General features: G+C 40.5%; 2 pseudogenes; one reads left to right on the top strand and one right to left on the bottom strand.

The window, feature by feature from the left end:
• Positions 1–1,554: 1,554 nt before the first annotated feature.
• On the bottom strand, positions 1,555–2,715 carry LOC118538217 (E3 ubiquitin-protein transferase MAEA pseudogene; annotated as a pseudogene).
• A 4,652-nt stretch (positions 2,716–7,367) lies between these two features.
• On the top strand, positions 7,368–8,243 carry LOC118538214 (small ribosomal subunit protein uS2 pseudogene; annotated as a pseudogene).
• Positions 8,244–25,311: the final 17,068 nt, after the last annotated feature.

The raw sequence follows: 25,311 nt of genomic DNA on the forward strand, positions 1-25,311 counted from the left end.
ATTAACAAGTCAGGAAATGACAGATGTTGGCAGGGATGCCGAGAAAGGGGAACCCTCCTACACTGTTGGTGGGAATGCAAGCTGGTGCAACCACTCTGGAAAACAGTATGGAGGTTCCTCAAAAAGTTGAAAATAGAGCTGCCATACAATCTAGCATTTGCACTACTGGGTATTTACCCCAAAGATACAAATGTAGGAATCCGATGGGGTACGTGCACCCTGATGTTTATAGCAGCAATGTCCACAATAGCCAAACTGTGGAAAAGCCAAGATGTCCATCGACAGATGAATGGATAAAGAAGATGTGGTGTATATATATACAATGGAATATTATGCAGCCATCAAAAGGAATGAGATCTTGCCATTTTCAATGATGTGGATGGAACTGGAGGGTGTTGTGCTAAGCGAAATAAGTCAATCAGAGAAAGACATGTATCATATGTTCTCACTGATATGAGGAAATCTTAATCTCAGGAAACAAACTAGGGTTGCTGGAGTGGGGGGTGGGGTGGGAGGGATGGGGTGGATGGGTGATAGACATTGGGGAGGTTATGTGCTATGGTGAGTGCTGTGAATTGTGCAAGACTGTTGAATCACAGATCTGTACTTCTGAAACAAATAATGCAATATATGTTAAGAAAAAAAAAGAAAATAGCAGGAGGGGAAGAATGAAGGGGGGGAAATCGGAGGGGGAGATGAACCATGAGAGACGATGGACTCTGAAAAACAAACTGAGGGTTCTAAATGGGAGGGGGGTGGGAGAATGGGTTAGCCTGGTGATGGGTATTAAATAGGGCACATTTTGCATGGAGCGCTGGGTGTTACGCACAAACAATGAATCATGGAACACTACATCAAAAACTAATGATGTAATGTATGGTGATTAACATAATAAAATATTTAAAAAAAGGAAATACAAAACCCTTTAATTAACATGTTTTACATTTACAGTTTATTAGCTAATCAACATCAACATGCAAAAATGAGCGCTAAATACAGTCCTCTACAGTGTGTTTTTGTGTAAACTACAATGATTCATTTGATTTGAAAAGTCATCTCTGGTTACTTGAACTGAACTACTAGTTTCTGTAGGGAGCGGCATTTGATCTGCCTTGTGGAGCCAAGGGCCTCTGCAGAACTGGGTCCAGTGGATTTCCACGTGAATACATTCTCAAGCAGGAAATAAGGTGGCACGAAAGACCTTACGTTGAACCTAGCACACCCTAAGCCAGTCCCACGCTCAGGGCCCTGATACCTCAGCTCTGCGGGGCGCCTCCACCACTGCAAGCTAGTCAGGCTGTGGCGCCACCCATCCCCGCTCCTGGGTGGTGGGAGGGAGGAACCAACGGAGGGAGGACACCAGGGTTGAGGGTGCGGGAAATAACGGACGCCTGTTTCCAAAGTGGCTAAAGCTCCCTGGGCAGGAAAGTCTCTCTGGAAGGGAAAGCGTCAAGTAGCTCACGGGTGTTTCGGAATCCTATCAGCGCAAACACTGTCCCCAAGCACAGATGTGCCCCATTCGATTCCTCTCTTCCTAGGAGTACCTATTCTCGCTCACTGATCTTTGGTCGCCAGAAACAGAAGTGCAGGCAGGTCGGGGCGCAGGGGCTGGGGCGCAAGGGCTGGGGTGCAAGGGCTGGGGCGCGCAGGGCGGCTCCACCTACACAGTGTACACCTTCGGGCTTGTGAGAAGTGAAACACTTCTTCGGTGCTAGGACAAATGGCTTTGTCATCTTGACAGATGGCAAGAGAGTTGTAGCCGTAGCTGTAGTGGTTGGGCAGCCTCAGGGGCGGGTTGTTCTGGATCATCGAGTCCCCCGAAATCTTGCCGAGCAGACAGGAATTGGTGCAGTGGGCCATGGGCAGGGGCTGCAATACTAGTTCGGGGAGTGGCTGCACACAGGCCAATCAGGGCTCTCGGAGCTGCTGTCCTCCTTGGAGCATTGTGGTGTCTTTATCACCAAGAGGCCGGCCTACAGAGTGAGGGTGAACACAGAGTTGTCCCCAGCTGGTGCAGCCAGTAGTTGTGCCGGACCTGTTGGCTCAGCATCTGCCACCTGGCTGGGTCCAGCAGGTCCCTGTAGGGCCATATGTACGTGTCTGGAGGGAAGGCGAGCATGCCCATGACCTGGTGCACCTTGGCCAGCTGGCTCCCTTCAGCCTGATCAAAGCGCTCTCTCGCATGTCTCAAGGCGTCCAGTCTCTAGTTCAGCCGGATGAGTTCAGTGAACTCCTGAATATTTAGGCTGAACTCCAGGCAGCTCTTCATGCCACTCTGGCATATCAGCTTCACCACAGCCTTCTAAGCCTCAGTGCAACAGGTGCTCCACCATCATGCGGTCCATGCTCTTCCTCTTCCACAAGCTGGCTGCTGCGGGCTGGCTGCTGCTACTCCTTGAGTTGCTCGATTCTGCGCTTGCATAGCTTGGTGCTCTAGTCCTCCACCTGGATGGACTCCACCACCTTCCTCTTGAGGACGCTAAGCTTCTCCCCTGCGCCATCCAGAAGGCTGACCATGGAGTCCCGGGTGGGGCAGCTGCTCAAGGTCTTCTCCAGCTAGGCTACCACCATAGGGATGTGGCTCATCTCCAGGTCGATGTGTTTCTGAGCAGCCCAAAGGTGTTTATTCAGTATTTTGTAGGGCACCTTCAGGATCAGGTACTCCTGTATCTTCAGGGTCCTGGAGAGCTGAGCAGCTGACTCTTACACTGCCATCTTGAATCCACCAAAACCTTAGCCACAATCACTGTAATTTAAAATCAAGCCAGTGTCAGTGTAACTCAGTGAAATTTGTATTATTTATTTTTAATCCTAATTTGCTGACAGTGGAACAAGTATTATTGGGTTATTCTTTAACCAAAAAAAGACACACCTAGTAAGGTGAGGTGGTGAGAAATGGAAGTGGTTGGAGACAATGAAGACCAAATGAGTCTGTTCTCATATTACTTAGAAGTACTCTTTCTTGTGTACTGAATCTGTGGTTTCTTTTTAAGTTTTTTTTTAAATCGAGCTGAAATTCACCTAACATAAAAGTAGCCATTTTAAAGAGTAAAATTCACTTCATAATGTTGTACAACCTGAATTTGCTTTTATAGCTGTAGTTGAAGCTGAGAGAACAAAACCACTGGTGTGTTATTTGCAGAGATATACTGGCTAGGGAAGGAAGGACACATTCCAAAATTTAAGTGGTTTTACATAGGAAATGAAGAATTGGGTTAAAACAACAAAAAATTAGAGAAAAGTATGGAATATAAAGGCAATAGTATCAGATGTTTAATATTATACATCTAAATATTACACACTAGTACTTTGATGGCTTCCAATAAAGCTGAACTTCAGGCCATACTCATGAAAAATAGCGTTGATATGGTTCCTTTGAAATGCTGGGTGAATATGAAGCAAAGAATGTACTGAAGTACCACCAAATCACAAGTACAGCTAGTGACATGCTTCTCCATTTTTCCTGATGAAAGCACAGACAATGTAAACACAATAGTAGCCCCTTTGGTAGATGTTCAGTTGAATATGGTGGTGGGTGTGAAGGAAGAACTTTGTCTTTCAGCTTCATTATTAATAAACACACAAGCTCTGAAGTGCAGGAAGCCATGAAGGATCATCTAGTTAACAAAGGTGGTTTGGAGTGGTTTAGTTTTGCATAGGAGGTTGTTCTGATGTTGAAGTGACAATGACAGGTAACTATTCTGGACCAGGTACCAGGTAAGTCAATCCATGGCTTTTTTTCCCTGAGAAAGCTTTTTTCTACCTCACAAAATGTCTACACATTAAGTAATGTATTTATTTATTTATTTATTTATTTATTTATTTATATTATACATTTTTTAGATTTTATTTATTTATTTGAGAGAGAGAGTGAATGAGAGAAAGAGCGCACACATGCAGGGGCAGAGGGAGAGGGAGAAGCAGACCCCCCTGCTGAGCAGGGACCCCATTGTGGGGTTCGATCCCAGGACCCTGGGATCATGACCTCAGCCAAAGTCAGACGCTTAACGAACTGAGCCACCCAGGTGCCCTTAAATAAAATATTTAAAGATGGGCAGATTGATTAGAAAAACAAATCCAGTTCTCTAGCCCTTCCAGTATCCATGTACTTTGCATCTCCTCAAAACAGGAAATGGACTCCATTCTCCCCTCTGTGAATCTGGTGTGGCTTTTCACATGTGTTGGCTGATAGAATGCAGAGGAAGTAAAGGCGTGTTAGTTTTGACTCTAAGGCCTCACGGAGCCTTGCCTGCTTCTCTCTTGGACCCCTGCCAAGCCTGAGCTAGTCTAATGGGTAATGTAAGACAGAGGTCTCAATCACCTACACTCTGCCAAGAGCCTTCCTGCTCCCAGACAAATGGCACTTCCTAGCACAACCATTCCTACACTGAGCAGCCTGCTGATAGCAGCTGCCCAGGGAAGCACAGCCAAGCTTGACTGAGTCTGGCCCAGATGCCAGAACTGACCAGTTGATCCAAAGACATGAGAGCAGTCCTCAACAATTATTCTAAGTCCTAGCATTTTGGGATAATGTAGCAAAAACTGAATTATGTGAAGGCGTTAGCTTTGGGATGATTCTTTTTATGATGTACCATGAAATTGGATCACAAAAAACCTGGTATTGTATATCTATATGTGATGGTTTGACGAGTTCTGCCAAGAATGTTTAAACTTCTGAACAAACTTGCGTGTTTTTTAAGATGAGAAGGCAGTTTGGTTCCAACTTTTCCATGATGTAAATGGGAGAGCCAGATGTGCCCCCTTGTCTGTTATCATCAGCATTTTCCATGATCCTAATACTTCTCTGCAAGGAGGAAAGGCAATGTGGATTTCAATGACAGGTAAGATGGAAGGGCAGAAGTAAAAGCAGGAAGTGTGGAGGAGTAATGTCTACTGCTTGTGTATAGTAGGCTTGTCAGAGTTAGCAAAACAAACAAACATATACAAAGTGTCCAGTAAATTTGAATTTATATTAATAAAAAACAAATAATTTTTAGTGTATGTCTCAAATGTTGCATAGGGCATACTTATACTAATATATATATGTATTATATTTATAGCTATATAGTTGATTATAGTTATGTAGTTGATCTGAAATTCAAATTTAACCAGGACTCTGGTATTTAATGTGGTAATCCTATTACATAATTTAAATTACATTTGTAATTCATCCTCTACGATTCTGGTTTTCCTTGCATTATTGTCATAATTCCTATGCGGAAAACTGGCAAATATTATGGGTGTCTATCTCAGAAAAGGTGATGTCTGCTGAGTGATACATTGTGCACATGGTCATGGGTGTAAGTTGACTCAAATAGAAATTGGGGTCCACAATGCTGATGGGGGAAAAGAAGTGAGCAAGAAGCAAATGAAGTTTGTTTAGTATAACAAATAAGCTGGAATTCAACAGGGGTGCCATATGGGTGCCTGGGTGGCTCAGTTGATTAAGAGTCTGCTTTTGACTCAGGTCTTGATCCCAGGGTCCTGGGATCGAGTACTCCATCGGGCTCCTTGCTCAGCCGGGAATCTGCTTCTCCCTCTCCTCTGCTGTGCTCTTTCTCTCTCTCTCTCTGTCAAATAAATAAATAAAATCTTAAAAACACCCACAGGGATGCCATAAAGGAACATTCTTTATTTTTCATCAAGGCAAAATTGGCACATACGCACATATACATACATACACAGACTTTAGTAGGCATGTACATGTAATATATAGACTTCTTTTTCTTGGCTTCGAACATACAAAAAAATTCTTGTATTGAACCTAAGGTCATCAGTTTTCATTCTCTATGTTGAGATTGCTCTGAAAAAAAAAAACAAAACAAAACTGTGACGTTCTTAAAAATAGTATATCTATTCTCAGAGGCAAAGTACTCAGTAAAAAAGCTTGTCTTCAGCTATGTATTTCAGCTAGTGTTTCTAGAAACTTGAATCTGAACCCCATTGACTAGAAGAGAGGCTGGGTACCCACAAGAAAGGATCCTGTGACACCATGGCAAGGGTATATGGTAATGACATGCCCTGTTCTTCTCCAAAGACACCCATGACCATTTATTCAGATAAACAGCCACTGGGAAATTGACATATCTAAGTCATACCTGCTTCCTGGGGGCTACTTGCACCCAGTGACTGGTCCATAGGTGGCTACGAAATCCCAGCTCTCTTGCCTCAAAGGTGGACTGTACTGAGGCATCACGGTGCACTCTCTCCCTCTGCCCCTTCTTGATTCCCTCTCTCTCACAGTGTGGTTCCTGAGAGCACTCCCACTGAAACTCCTGCACACAGTTCTCAGAGCTTGTTTCCCAGGAAACCTCTTAGGAGCGTATCATTCTATAATCATTAAATAATTCTCACTTGAGCCAATAAAAATTAGGAGGTATAGTTTTATTTTCTCAGCAACTGGTAATTTGAATGAAATTGCTTAAGGATATTTGTTCATCATGCTGTTGACTGAGAGGAGTCACTGTGGGGTCTATCTCAATGATAAGCATGAAATCATCAAACACCCTGCCTTGCCTGCTGATTTCTTCACAATGGGTATCTAATCATCCTTGAGATAGAGCCCTGGCTAACAGGAGCTGCAAACACATCCTTTGTTTACTTACTGCTGGTTTACTTACTCTATAAAGAGAGATCTGAGGCAGGACTAAAGGGAGAAATAATGAAAACTTCTCCCACTCTCTCCTTCACAGATGATGATAGACTGTCTTCTGCTACTTGAGTTAAACATTGCCCCACTGTTGATACAAACACACTGGATCCCCTTCTGTGGGCAGGAAGAATGGAATGGGGCTGGCTCTTGATAGTGGGGATATGTTTGCCTTTCCCAAGGTGGGGGGTGGGGTGGTATTGCTAAATATTTTCTTTAGGTATTTAAGCACTGGTCCACATTTGGCATCTTCCTAGAGTTCCCAACTTCTTCCTTGTGTGTTAAATTTCTACTGGACACTTAAAACTGGCTATCATGCAGATATTCCAAACTCAGCATGTTTGCAAATAAACTCAATCCCATTGCTCCTGATTGCCATCCTTGCTTATCTTATATTCCTATCTTTTTAAAAATTTTTAATTAAAAAAAATTCTTTAAAAATTATTTATTTATTTATTTGAGAGAGAGAGATAGCGAGAGAGAGCACAAGCGGGGGCTGGGAGGTGGGGAGAGGGAGAAGCCCTGATGCGGGGCTCCATCCCAGGACCCCGGGATCATGACCTGAGCTGAAGACACACACTTAACCGACTGAGCCACACAGGCAGCCCATCGTTTGTTTTTTTGTTTGTTTGTTTAAGATTTTATTTTTCTTTCCACACTACCCAGGGAGGGATGAATACAACGTTGTTTTGCATTCCCTTCATAACTTAAAGGGAAACTTTCACAATGTCTGAAGCCCTTGATGTCCTGCAAATGAAGGAGGAGGATATCCTCAAATTCCTTGCAGCAGGAACCTACTTAGGTGGCACTAACCTTGACTTCCAAATGGAACAGTACATCTACAAATGGAAAAGTGATGGTATCTACATCATAAATCTGCAGAGAACCTGGGAGAAGCTCTTGCTGGCAACTTGGGCCATTGTTGACATTGTAAACCAAGTTGATGTCAATGTCCTATCATCCAGGAATACTGGTCAGCAAACCGGGCTTAAGTTTGCTGCTGTTACTGGAGCCACTCCTATTGCTGGCTGCTTCATTCCTGGAACCTTCACTAACCAGATCCAGGCAGCCTTCTGGGAGCACACACTTCTGGTGGTTACCGACCCCAGGGCTGACTCTCACAGAAGCATCTTATGTTAACTTGCCTACCATTGCTCTGTGTAACACAGACTCTCCTCTGTGCTATGTGGACATCGCCATCCCTTGCAACAACAAGGGAGCTCACTCAGTGGGTCTGATGTGGTGGATGCTGGGCCCATGAAGTTCCACGCTTGCATGGCACCATTTCCTATGAACACCCTTGGGAGGTCATGCCTGATCTCTACTTCTACAGAGATCCTGAAGAGATTGAAAAGGAAAAGCAGGCCACTACTTAAAAGGCTGTGATGAAGGAAGAATTTCAGGGTGAATGGACTGCTCCAGCTCCGAGTTCACTGCTACTCAACCTGAAGTCACAGACTGGTCTGAAGGTGTGCAGGTGCCTATTCAGCAGTTCCCTACTGAAGACTGGAGTGCTCAGCCTGCCACTGAAGACTGGTCAGCTCCTACTGCTTAGGCCACTCAGTGGGTAGGAACAACCATTGAGTGGTCTTAGCTGCTCTTACACAAAAGCAAACAAAATGAAAATAAGGATGATAGAAAATAAAGTTTCTTAAAAAAAGAAAAAAAGAAAGAAAAAAGAAGAAAAATATTTTATTTTTAAATAATTTCTACACCAATGTGGGCTTTGAACTCACAACCCTAAGATCAAGAGTCACATGCTCTATCAACTGAGCCAGCCAGGGGCCCCTTGTATTCCCTGTCTTGGTTGCTAGTACTTGTACTCATCCTGTCCCCCGAGTTGGAAATCTGGAACTTATTCTTGACCCTAATCTCTCCTCTCCCTATCCTTTTCCCAACCTCCATGTAATCAGTGGTCCAGTCCTATTTACTCTCTCTCTTAAATATCTTTGAAATACATCCCCTCCAAGCTATCCTCAAAGCCATCGTAAATTTCAGGACCTCACTCTTTCATGCTTCGACTGTTGAAAGAGTCTCTTATTTGGCCAGTTTACCTATAGTGACTCCCTTCTAACTCTTCTATCACTCTTCTGCTAGATCTGATTCTGTTTTCCCTTGGTTTGTAATTGAGAGATAATATGGCCCCTGAAGGCTGGCTACTTATTCAGGTGATTTTCAAAATGTGATCCACAGAGCCTGGAACAAGTCTTCTTTCACCAATTTTGATTCTCAGCTTGAAGAAAGGCATCCTCAGCTTTGGAGAGTTTGGAAACTGTCATGATGTAATACTATTTGTATTTCCTCCAAACACCCCAAGTTGCTTCACAAATATTTTCTTTTGTCCATGATCCTTTCTCTCTGGAACAATTTTCACTGCTTTTATAACTCGATAAATCACTGATCATATTTCAGGATGGAGCTTGGAAGTCACCTAATCTTCGAAGCCTTCTTGAACTCAAGGGCAGAGCCCAACAGAGGCCACATCAGTTTTATCTTTTACCATTTGAAATTGAGAAAAAGTTCCCTCTTCCAACTCTGCAAATCCATGACTTTTTAGATTTTATTTTCTTTTACTCCTACTTGAAAATTGGCCAATTCCTTTCTGAGTTTTTTTTTTCCCCATAAAAATGTACTAACTGCAACCTATAACAACTAGCATAGACTAGTTCCATTTTCCAACCTCTTCTGTTCGAGTTATAAGTTCATTAGGCCTATGATCTGACTTCTGAGTTATTGCAAACAGTGGTTTTACTAGATATTTTGTCACTGTGTTATATAGATTGTGATCTTTTTGGCCCCCAATAATAATTTTCCATAAGCATGCTACCTGACACCTAAGTCAATATTACATATTATAAATTCTTCCTGATGTCTCCGATCCTGGTACTAATTTTTTGTATTTGCATGATAGATTAGGTTTTGCTGTGGTAATAACTTCAGAATGTCATGGTTTAAAGAAGCAGATTTCTTTTCTTCCTCATGGCACATGTCTACAAGTGGTTGGATCTCTATATTGTCACTTCAGTCTCCAGACCAACAGGAATGTGCCGTCTGGAGTGTGGATGGTTTCTGTGGCAGGGTGCAAGAGTCCATGGTAAATCCCACCTCAGTCCTTAAATCTTCTGCCCAGCAATGACACACATAACTTCTGCTCACACTTTGGTGGTCAAAGCATGCTATGTGGCCACATCTCATGGCAAGGAGGTGGGAATAAGGTCCTGTCTCTGGAATGGGGAATATTTGATGCACCAAACTCATGGCCACCATGGTACACAGTTCATTGATCCTTGGAAATATGCAAGGATTTAGTAATTTGTATATTTTCTTCTTTTTAAAAAAAGATTTTATTTTTAAATAATCTCTATACCCAACATGGGGTTTAAATTCACAACCCTGAGATCAAGAGTTGCATGCTCTATCGACCAAGCCGGCCAGGCATCCCTTGTATATTTTCTTTTTAGAAGATCTTTAATGGTTAGATTATTCTTTGTTCACTTTAAATTATGATTTGGAACTCATTTATCCTGTTTCTAGTTTGTCTAGCTTTACCATTAACTTTTTAACAAACATGTTTACACATATTTTTCTATCAACATTAAAAAGTAATGAGAATTTCCGTACATTGCCAGAGGGAAAGTTTAGCTGTTTAGAAAACAGTTTGGCAGTTACTAAAAATGATAAACAGAGTTCCCACATGACCCAGCAATTCCAATTCCAGGTAATTGACTAAAATTTGAATACATGTGTCCACATAAAAATGTGCATACAAATATTCAGGGAAGCATTATTCATAATGTCCAAAAAGTGGAAACACCTTGAATGTCCATGAAGAGATGGAAGAAAATGAAATACTGATACATACTGCAATATGCTGAGCTGCAAAACATTAACCAGAAATAATGAACATACTGAATGTAATGAAATAACCAGTCACGATGGACCATATTTTATATGATTCCATTTATATTAAATGTTTAGAATAGGCAAATCTATGCAGACAGAAAGTAGATTAGTAGTTAAGAGGGGCTTCGGGAGATGTGGGTAGCGAGAGTGATTGCAAATGTGTATGGTGTTTCTTTATGCACTAATGAAAATGCTCTGGAATTAGATAGTGGTGGTTACATGGCTCTGCAAATATCATAAAAACTACTGGATTGTATACTTATTTATTTTTAATTAATTAATTTTTTTAAATTAGGCTCCATGCTCAATGTGGGACTTTGAACTCACAACCCTGAGAGCAAGAACTGCATGCTCTACCGACTGAGCCAGCCAGGTGCCCCTCGATTGTGAACTTTATGGTATGTGAATTATATCTCAACAAAGCCATCATTTAGCGGAAAAAGTAATCAGATGTGTAATCTTCATATCCTGAGCAAGATGAGACCTTTAATGTACTTCCAGGTCCCCCTCTGTCCTTCTCCTTGGGTTTATTTAAGGGACTTTCCACTTATACTGGCCCTGACCTACATTATCCTTCTCCTAATTCATAGATCTGCAAAGGGAATAATGGGGCATATAACATACAACTGTAGGATTTGAAGTCTGCTCCATAGCCAATGATAACCACAGGTTTCAAGATACTGTTTGTGAGAACAAATCACGAAACCAAAGCAAGAATGGCAATTGTAGAATCATTTCTGTGGACGTATTCCTAACGCCAGGATTCATCTGAGCAAATGCCAAATGCTAACTTTGTAGTTGTGTACACATATTACAAAAGAGGAAAAACATCCTCTGTGATTCTCAACAGAGTAGAGGGGAAATATGGAGAGGAGAATATGTTGTTTGAAAAATCATATTTCAACTTACCATTGTTTTCAGCCATAGTATTCATTTAGATGTCCTAGATAAATCAAAGGAGGTCATGGACTATTTCTGTTTGTCCAAAGGGCTCATGGGTCAAACTGTATTTTACAATTGCATTCGGTCTATTGTGTGTGTACCTACGAATGTGTATAATATATAAATGTTCTGCTCTCTGGCCAGATCACATCTCCAGTGCACAAGGGGTCATATGTTCCATGTCTTCCACAGGGAGTCCTGGAAATCATGGTATATATTTATGATGCAGCCTTGGTTTCTTCAATTGTAAATGCTGGATAATGGCTATCTCTCTTACAACCACCAGCAATATGGGTGAATTTAAATAAGAATATTCAAGAGGATGTATACAAAAACCATGAGTTTAGCCCTGAGATTTTCAGTGGTGAATCTTCATTGAGAAGAAAATAAGTGAGGAGGAGAGATTGGGGGACTTGGATGTGGGGGCTCCTGCTGTGAGCCATTCACTGCACGGAGATCCTGTAGGTGTGGCAAGGGACACAGGCTTATGGAGGAACAGCGGGCACTGAGTAAGTGAGTGTCCAGGTCCATGATGAATGGTAGCATCTCCATACCCCTCATGGGTTAGCTTGCTGAGTAACATGAGCTCAGCCCTCAGCTGCAGTGACAACCACAACCATTGTGGCCACATGGTCCCGGAGCTACGTGGGTCTTGCTCCCTGTCCTGGGATTCTCTGCCCTTCCCCATCTTTAGAAAAGCTGTGGCTGAGCACACCGCAGCCAATTCAGGTAAAGGCTTAGGATGATGAGGATAAAGGTGAATTTAGGCTCATGTTAAGAGCTTTCTTGCAGTTCAATTCATCGACTATAGAGTTTTGGCAATAAAAATATAAGACACCTGTTACATTTGAATTTCAGATAAATGACAAATAGTGTTTTGGTGTAAGTATATCCCAAATATTTCACATAGCTGGGTGTCCTGTATTTTATCCGGCAACCCTAATTGGCTGATATTTCAATCTCAGATATAGCATAGAATCATAGAGTTAAGTGGAACCTTTAAGGTTTACTTATTCACTGCATTACATTAGTTAAAACATATCTGAACTGCCCTAATCAAGATTAGATCCTACTTCTCTAAAAGAACTCCTTTACTTCAAGGAAATTCTAACATCTATTCTAAATCCACTCTTGAGGTATCTTTAATCCATGTGCGTGTGTAGTGAATGTGTGTGTGTGTGTTAGTATATTTGTGTGCTCAAACACGTGTGTGCATATGCACCTGAGGGCATGCATATTTATATGTGTGTGTGTTTGATCACATCTATGTGGCTGGTAGAAAGAACATCTGAGTTGCATCCCTCTGTCAAACAAAAAAGCATGTGCTTGCAGACCTGGATTAGGCCCTATGTCAGACTTGTCTTCTGTCATTTGTGAGCTCTGGAATTACCGGTGAGTCATAGGGCCCGGCAGAATAGGACACTTTGTAACAGTCATAGAGAATAGAAGATGATCTTAACAAAGACCTATTTATTCCAAACTCTCAGGCAAGATCTCTAAAAAAAAAAAAAAAAAAAAAAATGAAAGGCAAGATGAATAAAATATGCCAAATGATACTTTTAAAGGCAGGAGAATCATGTTTCTTGCACCTTAGCATATAATTTACCGAACTGAGATGTCAGTCATTATAAATGCATGTGATCACTTTTTTTTTTGAGGTGTATAAAACTTCTAAAATGAGAAATGAAGGAAGCACTCAACAACTCATGCCAGGAGTCTGTTTATAAAGAAAATTTTTTACATGGTGGAAGTATGGCTACCAGCAAATTTGATAGGTTGTTCCTACATATGGAGAAAGAAATGTGTATTTTGACCTTCAAAGGACAAAAAGGTACTTTGTGGCCTTATCCAATTTCACAGCAGACATCTATATAAATTATACAACTTGCTCCTGAGAACAGCAGGGTGGTCTCTCGGTATTTTCTTTTCCTTGGTTTAGTTTCAAGATTAAGAAATTGATGCAGCTGAATGGAAATAACTTTTTTATTATTACCTCTTTCAAATTTTTATCCATGTAAATTGTTTTCCCCCAAAAATAGAAAAGAATGATATAAATCATTGGCTGGTTGCCGTCAACTCTGCAGCTATTTCTATAATTTTCAGCACAGTATGAGGTATGCATGTTTATGTATGCGTGTGTCTCCTTTTCCTTACCACTTCTGGTTAAGTTGTATTTAAAATAAAAGAGGACCTTTTTTTTTTTTTTTTCTAATTCCCAGATTATGTTTCTGCTTTGAATTTCTGCAAAAGCAATTCCTCATTCTCCCCGCACAGACTCTGGCTTTAATGATTGATGTCCTCCAGGGTAGCCCTGACTGGCATTCTGAAGCCCCTTTCCTAAGGTGGACACCATGCCTCAAATGCCAGCACACTGAAAAGGAAGAGGGTGCTTGGCTGTGTTAAATGACTAAAATTCAACTGAGTAAATTTAAAGATCTAATTGGTTTTATTCAACAATTCATGAATTGGGCAGCATCCCATATAGCAACAGAAGGGAGCTCTGAAGGCCTGTACAAATGGCAGGTTTTTTAAAGGCAGAAGAATGCATTGTCTCAGGCAAGGTCACCCTCTTAAGGTAAATGGAAGGGGTCCATTGAGCAGATTATTTCACTAGTGCTAACCATGTAATTTCATGTTGATGGGTAAAAGTCGCATTCCTGGGAAGCTGAAACTGTAATTAGGTTAGGTATAAGTCTTGGTTTGCTGATGTGAAGCTTACCACAAGTGACACCATTTTGGCTCATTTTCTCTTTTTAAACAACTATCCCCAATCCTCTTTTTTTCCAGTATTCAATAATCTTTTATTCTGCAAACATTTGTTCAAGACCAGACATCCCACTAAGCTCTGGGTTATAACAGTGAGAGGATAAAACAAAGACCTGACCCTGCCCTCATAGAACTTACAGTCATGCAAAAATAGACATGAATCCAATAATCACACAAACGCTTTTTGTTCTGTAGCAGGTGAACCTCCCTCAGAGGTGCATGACAAACATTAGGGAGCTCAGAGACAGCTTCCCTGAGAAATGCATAATTAGCTGGGAGGTGAAGGAAAGCGATTTAGCTTGGCAAAGGCAGGTAGGTGTGGGAGAATATTACAGACCACTTCACAGTATTGGTGCAAAGACCACTTACTGGGAGAGAACAATGCATTGTTCAAGAACTTGGAGGAAACCCAGCATACCAGAGCAAAGAATGAGAGGAGCATGGGGCAAGTTGAGGCTGGAACCATTGGCTGTGGCCAGGTTATGCAGGATTCTGGGACATATGAAGGAATTTGGTTGGGAGTGAGGATTGGTTTATGGACTGTTTGCTTTTGAAAGCCACATTAGGTAGATTGCTGTACTCTTCTAGTTATCTGCTCATCTTGGTCACATACAACATCAGAACTGACAGCCTGGTATGGTTTGCCCTTCATCTGTGGTGATAATCCGACCTTCACAATCACCAGAGTGAAGTCAAGAGAAGTCAGGGAGACCTGTTAGAAAGATGTTTTCTGAAAAAAGATGACAATGACTTCACCTTTCCAGCAAGCTTCATTTTTTTTCCCCCTGTAATTGAATTCCTATCTGGTATCACTTCCCTTCAGCTTAAATAAGTCTCTTTAACAATTCTTGATTAGTGATGTTGAACATCTTTTTGGCCTGTTGGTCATCTGTATGTCTTCTTTGGAAAAATGTTTATTCATGTTCTTCACCCATTTTTTTAGTTGAATTATTTGTTTTTGTGTGCATATTAAGTTACAAAGTTCTTTATATATTTTGGAGATTAATCCCTGATTGGATACATCATTTGTAAATATGTTCTCCCATTCAGTAGCTTGTCTTTTTGTTTTGTTGATGGTTTCTTTCTTTTTTATTTTGATGTAGTCTCAATAGCTAATTTTTGCTTTTGTTTCTCTTGCCTCAGGAGACATATCTAGAAATATGTTGCTATGGCCAATGTCAGAGAAATTACTACCTGTGTTATTGTCTAAGATTTTTATGGTTTCAGGTATCACATTTAGGACTTTAATCCACTTTGAGATTATTTTTGTGTATGATGTAAGAAAGTGGTCCAGTTACATTCTTTTGCATCTAGCTGTCTAGTTATGCCAACACCATTTGTTGAAGAGACTGTTTTTTTTTTTTTTTCCATTGTATATTCTTGCATCCTTTGTCATAGATTAATTGACCATAAAAGCATGGATTTATTTCTGGACTCTATTCTGTTCCACTGATCTATGTGTCTATTTTTGTACCAGTACCATACTGTTTTGATTCATTTTTTTTTTTTCTTGCATGCTTTAGTTAGAATAGCTTATATTGACTTGTCTTCAAGTTCACTAAAATTTTCTTAGGCAGTGTTCAATCTTCTTTTAAGCCCAGATGGCTAATTTTCATTTCAGACATTGAATTTTTCAGTTCTACAATTTCCAACTTCAGTTTTATAAATTTCCAATTTATACTTTCTATTTCTCTGCTGAGATAGCCCATCTGTTTACTCATTCTGTCCACCTTTTCCTCTAAATTCTTGAGCATATTTTTAACATTTGTTTGAAGATCTTTATTTGCAAAACTCACATCTATCATCTTTGGGTATACTTATATTGACTACTTTCCCACACTTCTGGTTTTGGATTATATTGTCCTGCTTCCTTGTATGGCTAGTAATTTTTTATTATATGCTGGATTTTGTGTATAATCTGTTGTGAGTCTGAATTATTTGGATTTACTTTAAAGAATATTAAGTTTTGTTCTGATAGGCAGTTAATTTAGTAGCAGTTAAGCATCAGCCATTAAGGAATGGCTTTGAGCTTTATTGGTGTAGGTCAAAAGTATCACTTACTAGCAGGCCTGGATTGGCAGGGCTAGATCAATGTTTCTCAACAGTGGCACTACTGAATTTTAGACTAGATTATTCTTTGCTGAGGCAGGGTGGGGGAATATTTTGTGTATTATATGATGTTTAACAACATCCCTAATCTTTATGCACTAGATATAAGTAGCATCCTTATAGTTTTGAAAACAAAAATATTTGTCAACATTGCTTTATGTCCTCTGGGGAATAAAATTGAGAACTAACAAAGTTGAGAACCATTAGGCTAGAATACTGTTACACCATCTTAGCCACTATCCCTTGGTAAACTTTTTGGAATCTCAATAGAACGTTTGGTATGTATAGCAGATTCTCACTACTCTGTATGTTTGGAACTTTGAAATCTCCAATTAGCTCACAACCCCCAGCAGTTATTCTTTGAGAGGACTTATGGAACCTCATTATATGCATGAGTAGCTTAAAATTTGGCCAAAAATTCAAGGGAGTCCTCATGCAGAGCTTTCTCTCTGTGATGCTCCCTTGTCCCCCATATCTTATCTGCAAATTCCATCCTCTTTAGTGGCTCAGAACTCAGTTTTCTTTTTGGGCTCTCTTCTTTTTGAAATTTGAAAAGTGCTTCCAGGCAGAAAGTTGAGATAAATGGAGTTCACCATGTGGATTTCCCTACTCTTAAGGATCACAGCCCTGTGCTGCCTGCTTTTCAGTGCCCTGAAACAGCAGCTTCACATGTTTTGTCTATTTTTATAATTATTCTGTCATGGGCAGTTACTTGGCTATCTCTTCACTGTAATGCCATATTTTTCAATTGATTATTAATTATTTAAGTGGACACAATTACCACCATGCATGAAGAGAAAAAGAACTTAACAAAAAATCCAATGTTTTGTATGTGTGTGGTAATTTCAATGAACAACTCTGACATTTAAACCTCTTTATTTTAGATTTTATTTGACTAATTCAGGAACTGGAATGCATGGCACTATATTATAATAATATGATTGTTATTTGTATGCCCTGGAATTAACATTTCTATTCAGTTATTTATCAGATGCTTGTCACTGTAAGAAAACAGCTCATCGGATAATCCAAACTTCTATAAATGAAGAAATTAAGGCCCAATGAGGGCAAAAGATTTGTCCAGCACCACATGGATAGTAAATCTTAGAGTTGAATCTTGAAGCAGATTTCTTTCTCATCTGTTCCTCTTCTCAGTTTACCATGCTCAAACTCTGAACCTCTGGCTCTTCCTTTCCCTACTCACTAAAGCACTCTGTATATAAAGTTAGGGAGAAACCTGGTGTCTCCTTTTGTTACCTATCTGTCATAGCCACTAACTAGGAAATAAATGGGTAAGCCCTGGTGTCTCTGTCCCAGGGAATCCTAAGGGGCTTGGACAAATTGAAAGCATAGCTCCTGGCTGGGTTTGCCAACACTGTTGCAGAACAAACCTGAATGAACTAGTCATAAGAGAAGCCAATAACTCAAGAGATAAGGGTTTGGAAAAGAGAAAGGGAGAAATTTACAGTGGGTGCCAGCAGCCAGGGGAGGTGGCAGGCTCAAGCCTTAACAACCAAACTCTCTGTTTGCAAGATGGACACCTACAGTATTATAGGGAGAAGTCCGGGGGTGCATGCAAAAGAGCAGGGAGAGAGCACATGATCACCAGTGGGGGTCTGGATGTTCCACATGTGATCATGGGTAAGGAAGGGGATGTGAAGGATGTAGTCTTTCAGGCATTCCATTGCTATTATGGCTTTTATGGTCTGGTTGTTGGAATGTTCCGGTCATTGTAAAACATCATTAATGCTTCAATAACAAATAAGAACAGTGGGTTTTAGTTAGAGCATGAGTTAAGTGGTCTTGTCTACTTCTGGTTTTAACTGTTGGGGTCTATAGTTGAGTAAATGGGCTCACTAACACTCCCTGTTCATTTTTAATTTCTTTCAGTAAACTTCCTTTGACAAACAGATAAATTGCTATAATGGAAAGAATTTTGGCTTGGAACATAAGAGATATGGATTCTACTCTTAGTGCAATCACTGATGGTTCCATGATCTGACAAATTGGATCTGATTGCTCCAAATTTCAGTTTCCTCACATCTAAATTAAGGAATTGGGTTGTATCATTTCTGATGTTCTTACAGTTATAACATTCAATAGAATATTAGAGCATGACATATACCTACCTCTATGAAGAAAGTCATAAAAGTTGAAGGGAATTAGCACTGTGTTTCTTATAAGGTTCCTGTTCCAATTTCAATGTTGAAGGATGCGGAACGAAGCAATTCTTGGACACCAGAAGGGTGACTGAGAATTCAACTCAATTCTGACACTATCTGCCAAGAGATAGCATTGGATTTTACAGATTAAAGAAAGCCTCAGTCTTACAAGACTGCCCCCCACCTCCCACTTCAGATACCAGTGAAAAGTCCTAGGCAGTTACCTGTGCTTTTGGCTGACCAGCTACAGATTGGAGTTCCAACAACCTCCTCCTTGGGTTCAATTAATTTGCTAGAATGGCTCACAAAACTCAGGGCAACACTTACCTTTACGAGTTCATTAATTGATATGGTAAAGAATATGAATCAACAGCCAGATGAAGAGATAGAGGGTGAGGTCCTGAACAAAGGAACTTCTGTCCTTGTGGAGCTTGGGGCCCAGATTTGTGGCACATGGAAGCGTTCTGGTTCCCCAAATGTGGAAGATCTCCAAAAAAAGGACCAAAAACCTGTCCCTTTGGGTTTTTATGGAAGCTTCATTACATAGTTATGATTGACTAAGTCATTGGCCATTAGTTGATTCAAATTCCAGACCCCCTTTCTCTCCCCTCCCCAGTGGGGGAAATGGGAGAGTAGGACTGAAAACTCCAACCCTCTAATCAAAAGGTTGGTCCTGCTGGTAATTGCCCTCATATTTGCAGGTGGGGTCTAAAAGTCATGTCATTAACATAACAAAAGATATTTTACTACTCTCAATACTTAGGAAATTCCCTGTTTTGGGAACTGTGAGCCAGGAACTATGGATGAAGACCAAATATATATGAGAAATATATTTTGGTCATTTAAATGAACAAATGTATATATATATGTTTTTCTTATAAATCATAATTCCCAGTGTTTTACCCCTGTGAGTGAATATGTAAGCCACTGTGATTATGGAAAAATTGTTTCTTACTGGTGTTTATGTGTGTGTCTGTGTGTATTTGGGGAGAATAAGCAGCAGTGTGGAATTTTAAAGAGTAGTTAGGGATGTGTGTAAGAAAGCTGACAACATGTAATGTTTAATAAAACTGTTAGGACAGTAAATCAACATGACCAAGAGACACTGTGTTAAAATCTATACAGTTTACTAAAGTGTTTATTTATTAAAACTCTGGCTTTCTGTATCTTCCCTTTCTCTTTTCGGGAAGCAGACACATTTTAAAAACTCTAAGTTCTCATGGGCGCCCGGGTGGCTCAGTTGGTTAAGCGACTGCCTTCAGCTCAGGTCATGATCCTGGAGTCCCGGGATTGAGTCCCGCCTTGGGCTCCCTGCTCGGCAGGGAGTCAGCTTCTCCCTCTGACCTTCCCCCCTCTCATGTGCTCTCTCTCTCTCTCTCTCTCAAATAAAAAAAACCTGTAAGTTCTTATGGGAGTGAACTGTGTAGTGGTATATGGGGTTTAAAAATACACTTAAAACCCTTTTAGTCGTCTTACTTTTTTTTTTTCTTTTTGCTTTATGCTGGGTTACCTTTGCCATAAAAATGGTAGATCATGTTGACAATACTGGTGAGTTTAGAAGTGCTATAAGTGAAGTCAGAGGGAGAAGCAGAAGCAGTGTGACTAGAATTGAACACTGGAAGATAAAATATAAAAGAAATGTTCCCTTTGTATCTTGGTGTTTCATTTATGAGTTATTTCCCCCAAGTACTTCCAGTAGACGTAACTCTCTGTAACTTTCATATGCAGCCTAGCAGTTAATATAAGCTTGTCTTCTTCAGTGTACAGGGGTAGATTTATTGAGCTGATAATATTTGCTCACTCTTTTTTTCAGTGATGATTTATTTAAATTCTCCGACTAATCTAAATTTAATAAGAAAGGAACTTTGCACATTGCTTTATTGAAACTAGATTCATCATCTCTAAAAACACTGCAGCATTCAAGATTAGTGCAAAAGTGGCAATAACTGTTACTGGATTTAATTAAAAACAACAAATCATTTGGTCAGTGGTAATGGATGTTCCACACAACCCATTGGATATGTGGCTATTTGAGGAGCCAATATTTTAATCTTAAAACATCTTAGACAAGATCATTGAGCTGATGGATATTCGATAAAACAATGGCTTTCCTTTAATGTGGGGACCATAAGGGTTGGCTGGCGAGGGGAAAGATCGAGTTGGTTTATGTTCCCTTCAATTTGCAGTGTTAGAGGGAAAAAAAAAAAAAAAAAAACCAGGATACATTTTCTGGATGAAGGTCAATAACAGAGGGGATTTTCTGGGGAAGCCATTTACTGCTAATTATAGAAAGTGCCTACAGCTCTCTGTGGTGCTATGAAGTTTTTACTGAGCTCTTTCATTCAGGGCAAGCAATGGACTAAAAAGTGTTGAGACTTATGTGTAGCTATTCATAGCATGACTATCATTCATCTCTTGCTTGGAATTTTCAGAAGCCACAGGCTCTCATGCATTCTTCTCTTCCCCTTTTCTCTCTTCTCCCAGCTGGCTTAGGGAGCAGCTTATGACCTGATTATCTTGAGAATTAGCATGAGAAGGGCATGGTGAATGAGGGTACTTGCTCATCCACATAAAATGGCCATAAAAGGCACATTTTCTTTTGAAATAAACAAATGAAATCTTTAGACTATTTGAATTAACAGGTATTTCTATAAATCTGCAAAAGAAAATTATATAATGTCCACAGAAGTGTTTTAGAAATAATATATGTGCATTATCTATCTCTATACATTAGGTAATATACCATACATGAAGGTAGACTAATTATTTTACTTAAATTGGATCTTACAGAGATATTTTGCTAATGAAGCTCAGGTAAACTAGCCAATGCACACACAAGACTGTTCTTGCAGCAAACTTTGGCAAGCTCTATCTAAAGTATGTACTTGTAAGGGGCGCCTGGGTGGCTCAGTCTATTAAGTGTCTGCCTTTGGCTCAGGTCCTGATCTCAGGGTCCTGGGATCTAACCCCGCATCAGGCTCCCTGCTCAGAGGAGAGCCTGCTTCTCCCTCTCCTGCTGCTGCTCCCCCTGCTTGTGCTCTCTTTCTGTCTGTCTCTCTTGCTGTCAAATAAATAAATAAAATCTTTAAAAAAATAAAGTATGTACTTGTGAGTAGATGTCTTAGAAGAACCAGTTTAGAGGCACATAGGTGATGCTTGTCTCTATTATCCCAGACACTCTTTGTCAGTGCCTATCTTTCACTTTACCTTCCTACCCTCAGGTGTTCTATGCACTCTGTTTTTTCCTGTTTCCTTCTTTTTGACGAAAGCTTATTTATGAATGTTTTACTATCCACTGACTTATAACCTCTCTTAGGGATATTCACTTTTAGACTAACTGTAGAGTAAATGGTGCCATGTCTTTAAGATTCTGTAAGCATTTTCCTTCAACTAGAGATATGGTGGGAGGGTAGGAGGAACAGAAATCAGTTTCTCATGACCCAGAGAGTAACTTTCTCCTTGCAGTCAGTGTTGATTTCAAAGTCAGAATTCCTTTCTAAGACATAAACTGGAGTGGTTTGTACCTCAAGTGTTTGTTTTCTTTCTACAAAGATACATATTTTTGAGTGAACATCACTTACTTATAAAGGCAAATGGCTGAAATGTGTGAATTTTGCTGGCCCAACTATTTACTGTATGAGGGTCAAAATAGGCCACTTAATATTAGGATGCAAATGTCAGTGTATATCTGAAAGAAAAATGGGGGCTTGGCTTTTGCAGGAAGCTTTTTGTTAATGCTGAGAGTTTATAACAAAAGCACAGTTCTCTTTTTACTTGGGCTGTATAATTAGAGGAAGTGAATTACAGCAGATTTCCTGAGCAGGACTAAACTTTATGATGGGGATTCAGAGGGCAGCATTTGAGATTCATGGGTTTCTAAATGTACAGACTGCATTCAGCCTCTGATATTGCTCAAACAGTATTTTTTATTTTATCTTTTGTAGCTTATGGTCTGTAATTTTGTTTATACCTCCTGCCAAATGTGGTATTACAAGAGTAGAACATTACATGCTCAGTGATTGGAAAGGCCAAAGAGGATGGAACATGAACATGAACTCTTTTTTTTTATTTATTTTAATTTTTATTGTTATGTTAATCACCACACATTACATCATTAGTTTTTGATGTAGTGTTCCATGATTCATTGTTTGTGCATAACACCGAGTGCTTGATAGCACTAGAATGAAAGAAATACAGGGTATCAGAAAAATTGCCTTAGTTGGGAAGGATGGGCCTTGGATAATGAGCCAGGGTTTGCTGGTCTCCCTTTGCCACAGGAGGAGGAATTGCTTCTTTTTCACCTGTGAGAGTTGGCAGTCTGGAAAGCTGCATGTGAAGTGGCTCTGAGTGGGGGAGCAGGGGCCAGCATGAAGCTCCTGGGCCTGGGTGGGAGCCAGCAAGGCTCTGGGCTGCAGGAGCCCTCTTTGCTTTCACTGAGGGCCAGGCTCTGAGAGGTTGTTAGGCTTTGACACCCATCAGAATCCTGTAGGTGTAAAAGCTGAGGTGCTGAGAAAATGGGCTCCCCTGCCTGGTGCCCTACTTTTCCCTCCTCTCCAAAACTGGGGGAGGGTATGGCCACCTTGGAGAAAGGGCGTTCCACGGGTTTCATTCAATTGGTGAGATGTGCTGCTGGCATGTGGGTGTGGGAGAAGTCCTTGGAGGTCAAAAAGGTCACCTCAGAATACCACAGGTAGTCAAAATTCAGTGTGTGTGGTGGAGTGAGGGCGCTCACCCCCCCACCCCATGCCTGCTTCTCAGCACTGTGCCAGGCTGTGCCCTTGGCCTCTGCTCTGGTTCACCGAACCTGTAACTGGGAGTTCATGACTTCCCACAGTGATTGTAGCAATATAGAGAAAAATGCTACAGAGCGTCTTTTTTTTTTTTTTTTAAAGATTTTATTTATTTATTTGACAGAGATAGACAGCAAGAGAGGGCATACAAGCAGGGCGAGTGGGAGAGGAAGAAGCAGGCTTCCTGCGGAGCAAAGAGCCCGATGTGGGGCTCGATCCCAGGGTCCTGGGATCATGACCTGAGCCGAAGGCAGACGCTTAATGACTAAGCCACCCAGGCACCCCCTGCAGAGCATCTTAAGAACAGATTCAAATATATGTGAAAAAAAATGAAAAGATAGAAAAACACGCCAAGGACCAGGATTGAATCGATGCTATTTTAAAAAGACACTTTGTTTTCTTTTGTAAAATTTTTATTAAATTTTTTCCCTTATTTCTTTTTCCTCCTGTTCCTTCTCCTTCTTCCCTCTGTCTCCTCTCTCTTTCCCTCTCTCTCTCCTCCCATCTCCTGGAAATCAGAGTCACTGGTAATTAATTAGGAAACCTTTGAGAGAGAAGCTGAGCACATGGACCAGGATCACAGGTTTGTAAATGTCCAAATATTGAACTGAAATGTCATCTTCCTGGAAGGATGGTGACTTTGAGGACCCAACTTGCTTGATGAAGAACAGTCTTCTCTTCTCTTCCTACTCCCCTCCCTTCCTCCCCACCTTCTATTTATTCACTCAACAATCACTTCCAGAGCATCTGTTATCGTCCTAGGTAAACACAGTGTGCTGGAATACAAGTGAGGGCTTACAAACACCATTTCACCGCAAAGGAACTTAAAGCATCCATGAATTCAGTCAACCAGTATTTTCTGACTGTCTACTATGCTAAAGTGCTTTGTGGAGATTAAAAAAAAAGAAGAAAATGTACACAGTACCCCGAAGGAATTTTTGGTTTGGAAGGAGACCTCCTTCCTGCTTGCCTTCTATACTTGTTGTATTATTATTTTATTGTGTTTTTCCTTTGCCCCCAATTAATGTACCAGCATCTGTGCTGAGTTCAAGATGATGAAGATTCCTACAGTGACATCAAGCTCTCATATCTCTGTTTAGCTCTAGGAGAAGATGCACACAGATGCCAAGAGGTCATGGCAAAGGCTGAGACTGGAGGCAGTGTGAGTTAGGGTGGTTTCACAAGAATCTTACCAAGGGAAGTAAAATAGGATTGAGTTCATCTAAAACACATCTTTTCCCAGAGATTTGCAAATACATTGAGCAGCACATTTACTTTTAATTGCCTTTCACTGTCCTGCATCCCTGAAGTCCTATTGGACCCTAAAAATAGAAGCACTGAAATTGCAAACAAGACTTTCTTCCAAACAACCCGTTTGAAAACACATAAAAATATTCCATTAGGACATATCTAGCCTGATTTCTTTTCATGAATGAGACAAAGAATTCAAAGTTATGTCTGCTAGAACAACCTTCTTTGGATGCACTGTCTCAACGGAAATGACAGCTGTGGCATCTCAGGGTGTTGCTGGCGGTTGTGCTCAGCAGACTTAATCAACTTGGGAAAGTCTCTCAACAGGAATGGTCTTGAAGGTAAAGATGTCTGCCCCAATTAGTGACTGAACATTAGGTAACATTTACTCAGATTTTTCTGCTTTCAATGCACAAAAATAAGTCAGTTGATTACTTTCCCTATGTAAGAGTATACTGCAATGAATCAGTCCTATTTTGGTTTTTAAATGGCTCTAACAGAAAGATCCAAAGAAATTAAGCTTTTATCACTGGAAGCATTAGTTTGTGAAATGCAAAAATATGAATCCCTGTTTCAAACAAAGAAATAAGGAAGTACTTGATAAGTACACCAAGGAAACTAGAAATCTGTCCAATTATTTTTTGACCTCCAAAGCAGTAACTAATGGGCCAACTTATTCAAGCTCAAAGGAAGAGAAAGTAAAGATAAATGTTCTGAGAAAAACAAAACAAAACAAAAA

This window comes from Halichoerus grypus, chromosome 8, assembly GCF_964656455.1.
Source record: "Halichoerus grypus chromosome 8, mHalGry1.hap1.1, whole genome shotgun sequence".
In the NCBI taxonomy this organism is placed as follows: Eukaryota; Metazoa; Chordata; class Mammalia; order Carnivora; family Phocidae; genus Halichoerus; species Halichoerus grypus.